This window comes from Eumetopias jubatus, unplaced genomic scaffold (assembly GCF_037043125.1).
Source record: "Eumetopias jubatus isolate StellerSeaLion01/CBP00866 unplaced genomic scaffold, mEumJub1_p1.0 scaffold_6, whole genome shotgun sequence".
Classification (NCBI taxonomy): domain Eukaryota; kingdom Metazoa; phylum Chordata; class Mammalia; order Carnivora; family Otariidae; genus Eumetopias; species Eumetopias jubatus.
This window is the reverse complement of record NW_028274812.1, coordinates 130,122,167-130,131,054: the sequence shown is the minus strand read 5'-3', so window position 1 is coordinate 130,131,054 and position 8,888 is coordinate 130,122,167. Positions and strand designations below refer to the sequence as shown.

Here is an 8,888-nt window from a genome sequence, read left to right as displayed (position 1 = left end):
AAAATATTTTCATGCAAAGAAACCAAATCCAATCAATGCATTTCTAACATATCCCTACTATGTGCAAGACCAAAATATCATTTTTAAATAAGTACTTTTGAGAAACAACTTTTGACGAGCAAAGACTCGGATTCCTCTTACATTTGTTTGCTGACAGTTGACATCACACCAAATTGATTCTGGCCATATCCATAGACAGTCTCAGGTCTGATGTCCTGGACTGTTTCATCGCATCATCCCTGGGAACATCACTGAGTGCTTTAATAGACTCTTTTCCAGATAAGACAAGTAGTGTTCAATACCAGGTTAATGAAATTTTTGTGGTCATTGCCTCTGCATACATCTTTTTACTAAAGAATGTGTGGGTTTTAAACAATCACATAAACCTCTATTCCTTAAGCAACCACAGTAAAATTCTTAAATTGTTTCTGGTAAGTGCTTTATCTGTGCAATCCCTTCTAGTCTCTTCGCCATTTTTATAGATGTAATCAATTATTTCAGTCAAGAAAAGTATCCTGCCAACTTTCCAGAATTCCTAGCACGATTTTAACTACCAGCTTGGGGTTTTATTCAGTATGAGCATAAAAGTTATTATATTCTAATTGCTTGTGATTGTTACTACATTGAGATTTATTTTTGTTGTTTTTTTTCGAGAGATTGTTAAAATGAGTTTAGTGACTTCATTCTGGTTTTCCTGATTGATTCTATTATTAGGACTGTGGAAGCCTGGGGCCCTTTGGCCTTGCTGAACATCTTGAACAATTTTTTAAGCAGTTTGGGTTTGGCAAAACCTATTTTGCCAAGAACATTACCCTTTAATTTTTAAAAACCATGTGCATTTTAAGGAAAATGTAACCCATATGTTCCTAATTCCTCTGTACTAAACACATCAAAATGTTTTGTAAGAAACACTTGATTTCCAAGAAGACTTATGAGCCTTCCTTATAAGAACTTTTTAGTTATTTTCTTTTAAAACAGGAAGTTACTTCTGCCAAGAATAAAGTTATTTAGACACCAACTGTTTCAAGAAACTCATGAACTAACTGGACATTTTTTATGTTACTCTGGAATATATTTGCTGAATAAAATGGTAGCCAAAAACAAAAACTGACCAGTGAGAGAACCAAATCAAATATTTTAAAAAATTCTTAGAATATATGTACGTTTTCTGAATCTTCATACATTGAAATACTTGGTTATAGATTTACTATTTGACAAAAACACCTGTTTCAAAAGAGTTTGTTAGGGATCAGATTTGGGTGTTGTTTTGTTTTGTTTTCAGTTCTAGGGAAGGTATTCTAGAATCTTATTTGAATATCTGTTTTTAACATGTTACAAATTAACTTTTCCCAGAGAATTTGGAAATATTAATTCAGTGTATCTTCATTTTAATATTTCTATCTCTAATCCCAACAGTAAGAATAGAAAGAATATTCACAAACCCAGCACAGTGTATATTTTTGCATATGTATAGATTCATATAAATGTATAGATATGTACTGTGGATACTCAGGCAGCTTTACCCTCCATCATGAGTCTCTCAGATTCCAAACTACTGAGCCGTGAGAGAACCGCTATTACTCCTACTCCTCAAACTAGCAAAATTTGGTGACGATTCTTCCTAGTCTAGATTCATAGGCTGACATGTCAAGCATAAGTCTGTTACCTCAGAAGGGCAGCACGAAGACTCCCATGGACAGAATACACAACCTATCAGGCCTATTTCTGGCCGGATTTCTTGAATATTCTGGTATTCTCTTATTTCCATCCTAATTTAATATCTTAGTATCAGATCAGAAGAAAAAAGGAGAAACTGTCCCTACACCTCAAGCCTGCAAGGATCCACCTTCTCGGTTTCTCCAGGTTAGATCTCCCATCAGATCCACCCGGTTTGGGATGATCATAAAGGTGAAGACCTCTGCTTCCACTGGCCCTGTTGCTCAAGGCTCTCTCTGCAGCCTTCTGGATCTCTGTCACCACAGCCCCTGCTGTACCATAACTCCCATCTGTGAGCCAACCCAACCCTAAGCACTCAGAGACAAGCCAGTAGATATCACATCAAAGCGATTAAAAGGCAAAATGCAATGAATCATGGATCACTACATCAAAAACTAATGACGTATTGTATGGTGACTAACATAACATAATAAAATAAAATAAAAGAAGAAAAAAAATAAAAGACAAAATTTCTGATTCCCAAGTAGCCATATGGTTGGTGCTCAATGATATGAGATGATGAATGTGTTAATGAACTTGATCGTGGTCATCATTTCACAATGAATAGCCATATCAAATCATCACATTGGGCACCTACTGATCTATCTATCTACCCTACTGATAGATGATAGATGATAGATAGATAGATAGATAGATGATAGATAGCTTATAGATATATATATACAGGTTTTATTTGTCAATCATGCCTCAGTGAAGCTGGGGAAAATATGAGAAATTATATCATCTGCTCTTTTATGAATATTACTTTTTATAGGTTAATATTAATGTTTTTTTTCTATTTTAAAATATACAAATCAGGAACACAAAAGAGACAATTCATTCTCATCTTCCTCATCTGTAAATGGCCATAAGAAGATGGAATGATTCCTCGGGTTCTTTCCTGCACAAACTTTTTCTGAAACTACTCTCAGCACTCGAGCTTTCCAGCAGTCCTGACAATGAAGAAGTCATTGGCAGCTGGTGTTCAGGGCACACAGTGTTTCCTGATGCAAGTATTTACTAGTTCAGCCCTGAGTTCCTGCTGCATGCCAGGCACTTTGCTAGGATTAGGGGTACAAAGAAGAAGGCAGAAAAAAAGAAACAAATTCTGCCTTCATGGGTTTTAGAGGAGCTTAGAAAAATAAGCATCCAAACAGCTGTGACAACGTCTGATTTGAATTTTCACTGATAAGGAAAAAAAAAATAGAGGCTAGAAATCCTTTGTATTTGACATGGAGATAGAAAAGCAGAGGCCAAACAGTCTCAGGAGAGTTGGCAAGGAAGGCGTGGTGTCAGGGAAGCTTTAAGAGAGTTGATCAGAAATAAGGGAAACAAAAGGTTTTATCAGCTGTAAAACAAAGAACTATAAAGGGATTGAATTCTATTTGTTTTTTAAGTCCTGTCATTCTAGTTTGGGTATGTATTTCTACATGATGCTTTTCTTCTATGTTCTCCAGCACCCCAATGTAGTTACTACATCTGCCACCAAAAAAAAAAAAAAAAAAAATTAATAAAAATTAAAAAGAATAGGAGGACCAGCAAAAATTTTATTGTAACAAAACTCAAAATGTACAGAATCATCATTTCTCCAGCCCTGGAAATTAACCTAACAATTTTTTACATAACTGTATAAGAGTGCCATGATGAAGTTGGAGGAGGGCCATAGAAACTCCCCAAAATGTACCCCATATGTGATGGCAAGAATGCAGCATAGTGAGGGCATTTGAAAAATAGGCTCTTTCATCTTAAGAGACAAGAACAAGGCTAGTCATAACCAAAGTTTTTAAATTGTGAAAAGTAATATTAGAAGGATATTCTGATTCTGTTGTGCTCTTTGAGGATTAAGGCATTTCATGAAATAAATAACATACAATGGATTGCCTGTTTAAGTGTTTAACCTAGGAAATGGCAGATCCAGCCATAATTTTCTAAGTTAACCTAAAGCTCTCTGCATGTACTTCATCAACATTTTTAGATTTAAATTCTAAACCACAAAAAAGTATTTCCCTTGTGAATAATCTGGTAACAGTGTTCTTCACTGTCAGGATTGCTGGAAAGTTCGTGTGTTGAGAAAATGTTCATAAGGGGTGCCTGGCTGACTCAGTCAGTTGTGCATCCTGGAGGCTCAGGTCATGGTCTCAGGGTCACGAGATGGAGCCCCACGTTGGGCTCCGTGCTTAGCACAGAGTCTGCTTGAGATTCTTTCCCTCTCCCTCTGCCTCTCCCACAACGTGCTCTCTCTCTCTCTCTCTCTAAAATGATAAATAAATCTTTAAAAAAAACAGGTTCATAAAAAGTTTGTGCAGGAACTAAACTTAGAAGCCTTTCACTCCCTCTTCCATCCCTTTACAGATAAGGGGACTAAGGCCCGGAAAAGATGGAAATGAGTTGTCTATGTTGTGTTTCTGATGTACTGTTGTGATGATCTGATATAGCTATACCTTGCATATATTGTATATATTAGTAGTATCATTAAAAGCAGATCTGCTCTTGCGAGTATGACCTAATACTAGGAAAATCTTAATAAACTGGTTTTAATAAAGAGCTGATGCTTCAAAATTATATAGGATCCATCAATATGTTGCAATATTCCCAAAATTTTACATACAGTTGGAAATTTTCTTTCATCTGCAGTTTTTGGTTAAGGCATGGATAGGGAGGAGAGAATTGTCCAGAGTGAAGCCACTGGAGTGTAAATGGTCATCTCTTACTATTTCTTCTTCATGCAAATTGTGTTTGACAAAAAAGAAGAACAAAGGACAAAAGGAATGAAGGAAGGAAAAGAAAGAAAGAAAGCCTCCCAAAAGAATAAAATCCAAACAACTTTAATTATAAATATATTTTAAAAAATAGAATCACTAATCCTAACTGGCCTTAACTACAGTAATAAGAAAGTTTTGTTTGAAAAATCTGGGTCTTGACTAGTTTCTTTCAAAATTTACTTTTGTATAGGAGCACCTGGGTGGCTCAGTCGGTTAAGTGTCCAACTCTTCTTGGTTTCAGCTCAGGTCATGTTCTCATGGGTTGTGGGATCCGGCCCCCCAATCAGGCTCCACGCTCAGTGGGGAATCTGTATGAAAGATTCTCTCCCTCTGCCCCTCCTCCTGCTCACTCTCTCTATCTCTCTCTCTCTCTGAAAATAAATAAATAAATATTTTTAAAAAATTACTTTCATATAATTTACCTTGAAATTAGGTCTCTGGAGGAATTAAAGGTCAATATGCTGAGGAAGGTAATGAAGTAAAGGTAGAAAGAATATAGTTTGAATGAATATAGGTGAAGCCAGTGCAAATTTTTCTAGCTGATAAATTTTTTTAAAACTCAGAAACATTTACCTATGAACGATGAAGTGGGTTGCTTTATTTTTAAACCATCCATGATGACTACTAGCAGAAGTATTCAGAGTAATCACAATTAAATAATTACGGTCAATTAACCATAAATCTAACATGTTTGGTCAACCTGTTCTTCCTTTCTAGAAAGCTGTGCAGAACGGATACCTGTGTTAGCAACAGTCTACCACCATTCATTCCAGTAAACTCTGTCTAATTTTATGATAACAGCAATAACACAAACCAGAATTTATTCTGTTTATGGATTGTGAGTAAACAAAATTTGTGAGGAAGTGAATTGTTTACCCATGTGAGGTGGATGAGCTTTTCCAGAAAAGCAGGATTTAGCGCCCTCAAGGAGACCTTTTATTAAATGGAGCTAGAAATGTGTGTTCATTTCACTGGTCTGAAGAGAGCAAAGGCGTCATCATTAAACAGTTACTTTAGGGCACTAGGATTTTTGTATCGGGTTTTACTTAAACTTTGTACATACAACCAGTCCTCACAAGCAGTAATGGCAACATGATGATATTTATTAGACCATTCTGCACTGTAATCCCATAATAACACTTAGAGGAAAGCAAAGCCCTATTCTAGAAGTCAGGACATCTTAGTTTGCATGATATTCCACGGACAAGATACTTAAACTCATTTCATTCATCTATACAGAGGGAAGATGAGCTTTAACATCCCTTCCAATTCTAAAATAAAATTATTGATTCACTTTCTTTTTTTTCTGTGTTGTCTTCCAAGTTGTATTAGAAACACTTTTCTTTCAATAATGCCTCTTTTCCACCCTCCCCAAATATACACTTAATTCCCAAGAATTAAAACAAGATTTAAGTACACTATTCTCTTTCAAAACACATGGAGAAACCAAGACAATGCAAAAGCTGTTTTACAATTGTGGCAGAATCACTAAACAAATCATTTCCATGCCTAAATAACAGGAGGTTAGGCCAGACATCTCATTCCCACCTCCTCTTTTTCCATCCCCAAAATAGATGATTACTTACTTATTTTGTCAAGTAGGTGTTAAAAAGTTTCTTGGACATTGGAAAAAACAACAACAAAAACAACAAAACAGTGATCCAGAGCAAAATTTGATTATATCTTTTACATTTAAAATTTTTTTTCTCATTAAGCTTTTGTTTTAATGGGTCTCAAAATTATGTGACAGATTTTTGGTCAAGTTGTTTCCATTAAAAAGTATTGATTTTAGGGGCGCCTGGGTGGCTCAGTCATTAAGCGTCTGCCTTCAGCTCAGGTCATGATCCCAGGGTCCTAGGATCGAGCCCCACATCGGGCTCCTTGCTCCACGGGAAGCCTGCTTCTCCCTCTCCCACTCCCCCTGCTTATATTCCCTCTCTCACTGTGTCTCTCTCTGTCAAATAAATAAATAAAATCTTTTTAAAAAAGTATTGATTTTAAAAATTAATATCTTAATGGGACACCTGGGTTGTTCAGTCAGTTAAGCACCTGCCTTCGGCTCAGGTCGTGATCCCAGGGTCCTGGGATCGAGTCCCGCATCAGGCTCCTTGCTCAGCAGGGAGACTGCTTCTCCCTCTGCCTGCCATTCCTTGTGTACACACTCTCTCTGACAAATAAATAAATAAAATCTTTAAAAAAATTAATAACTTAAAACTGCCACACACACACACACACACACACACACACAAAACAAATGGTCCACAAATGTTCTCTTTTCCTTCTAAAGGTTTTACAATGTATTGTTATCATTAACCAGTTTTTACTATTAAACTTAAATGGCAAATTGACACAAACAGGTTTGAGACCATTCTTCCACCACTGATTAAGGCTGGGGTGGCAGGTCTCAGAGCCTCTGAGCTTTCTGGGCAGACTTGGTGATCTTGCCAGCTCCAACTGCCTTCTTGTCCACCACTTTGATGACACCCACAGAAACAGTCTGTCTCCTGTCACAAACGGCAAAATGGCCCTGAGGAGGATAGTCAGAGAAGCCCTCAACACACATAGGCTTGCCAGAAACCATATCAATGATGGCAGCATCACCAGATTTCAGGAACGTGGGGCCACCTTCCACCTTTTTTCCAGAACTGTGTTCAATCTTCTCCTTCAGCTCAGCAAACATGCAACAATGTGAGCTGTGTGACAATCCAGTGCAGGTTCATATCCAGCACTGATTTGGCTGGATGGTTCAGGATAATCACCTGAGCTGTGAAGCCAGTGGCTTCTGTTGGCGGGTCATTTTCACTGTCACCAGCCACAGTGCCATGACGAACATCTTTGACAGATATGTTCTTGACATTGAAGCCCACACTGTCCCCAAGAATAGCCTCACTCAAAGCTTCATGGTGCATTTCAGCAGATTTTACTTCAGTTATAACATTGACTGGAGCAAAAGTGACCACCATGCTTGGTTTAAGAACACCAATCTCTGAGATGCCTGGATGGCACAGTCCGTTGAGCATCTGGCTCTTGGTTTCAGCTCAGGTGATCTTAGGGGCGTGAGATCAAGCCCCATGAGGCTCCATGCTCAACATGGAGTCTGCTTAGAATTCTCTCCCCCTCTCCCTCTGCCCCTCCTCTCTAAAATAAATCGATAAATCTTAAAAACAAATAAACGGAAAAAAAAAAAAAACAGTCTCCACTCAGCCCACAGGAACAGTACCAATATGACGAATTTTGTAGATGTCCTGGAGGGACAGATGCAAGGGCTTGTCAGTCGGACGAGCTGGTGGCAGAATGCAATCTGGGGTTTCAAGCAGCGTGGTTCCCCAGGAATTACCATTTTTACAGGTGACTTTCCATCTCTTGAACCAAGTCATGTTAGCACTTGGCTCCAGCATGTATACTGTCACCGTTCCAACCAGAAACTGGCACAAATGCTACTGTCTCAGGATTGGAGCCAATTTTCTTAACGTAGGTGTTGACTTCCTTACTGAGTTCTTCATATCTCTTCTGGCTGTAGGGTGGTTCAGTGGAATCCATTTTGTGAACACCGATGATTAGCTGTTTCACACCCAGCGTGTAAGCCAGAAGGGCTTGCTCGCAGGTCTGTGCATTCTTGAAGATACCTGCTTCAAATTCACCAACACCAGCAGTGACAATCAGGACACCACAGTCAGCCTGAGATGTGCCAGTAATCATGTTTTTGATGGAGTCTCTGTGTCCTAGGGCGTCAACGAAGGGGGCGTCAGCAATGGTCACATAATAGTTGCTGGTCTTGAATTTCCACAGGGAGATATCAATGGTGATATCATGTTCACATTCAACTTTAAGTTTATCCAAGACCCAGGCATACTTGAAGGGGCCCTTTCCCATCTCAGCAACCTCCTTCTCAAGTTTTCCAATTGTTCTTTTGTCACTCCCACCACATTTGTAGATCAGATGAGCAGTAGTGGTAGACTTGCCTGAATCTACGCATCCATGACAGCAGTGTTGATATGAATCATCTCCTTTCCCATTTTGGTTTAGGTTTGGTGGTGGCTTTCATGACACCAGTGTTCTGGTGGCAAACCTGTTGTAAAAAAAACAGATTACATCTTTTTAAAAACTTGTAAATCTATTTGGGGAACTTGGTATTCTGAGAAGAAATGAATGAAAAGGAAGACCCTGGATCTAAAACTCAAGTCAGGTTGACCTCAGATAGAATCCAATGTGACAAATGTTAAGTTATTGTTGGGACAAAGAAGGAGCATACCATGAAGAAACTACACACAAACATGGCTCATCGCTTTTGTGCCCCTGGTGTAATTCAGGGTTCAATATTCAGCTCCTTAGAATTCCCATATTCTGCATCCCTAAATATGAGCTATATGCATATTTTTATGTTATACAGACACAGTGAAAAGACAAACT

The 8,888-nt window shown here is 38.2% G+C and overlaps 1 pseudogene; it reads right to left on the bottom strand.

Moving 5' to 3' along the window:
• Positions 1 to 6,882: 6,882 nt before the first annotated feature.
• LOC114223860 (elongation factor 1-alpha 1-like) lies at positions 6,883 to 8,494 on the bottom strand (annotated as a pseudogene).
• Between the last annotated feature and the right edge of the window lie 394 nt (positions 8,495 to 8,888).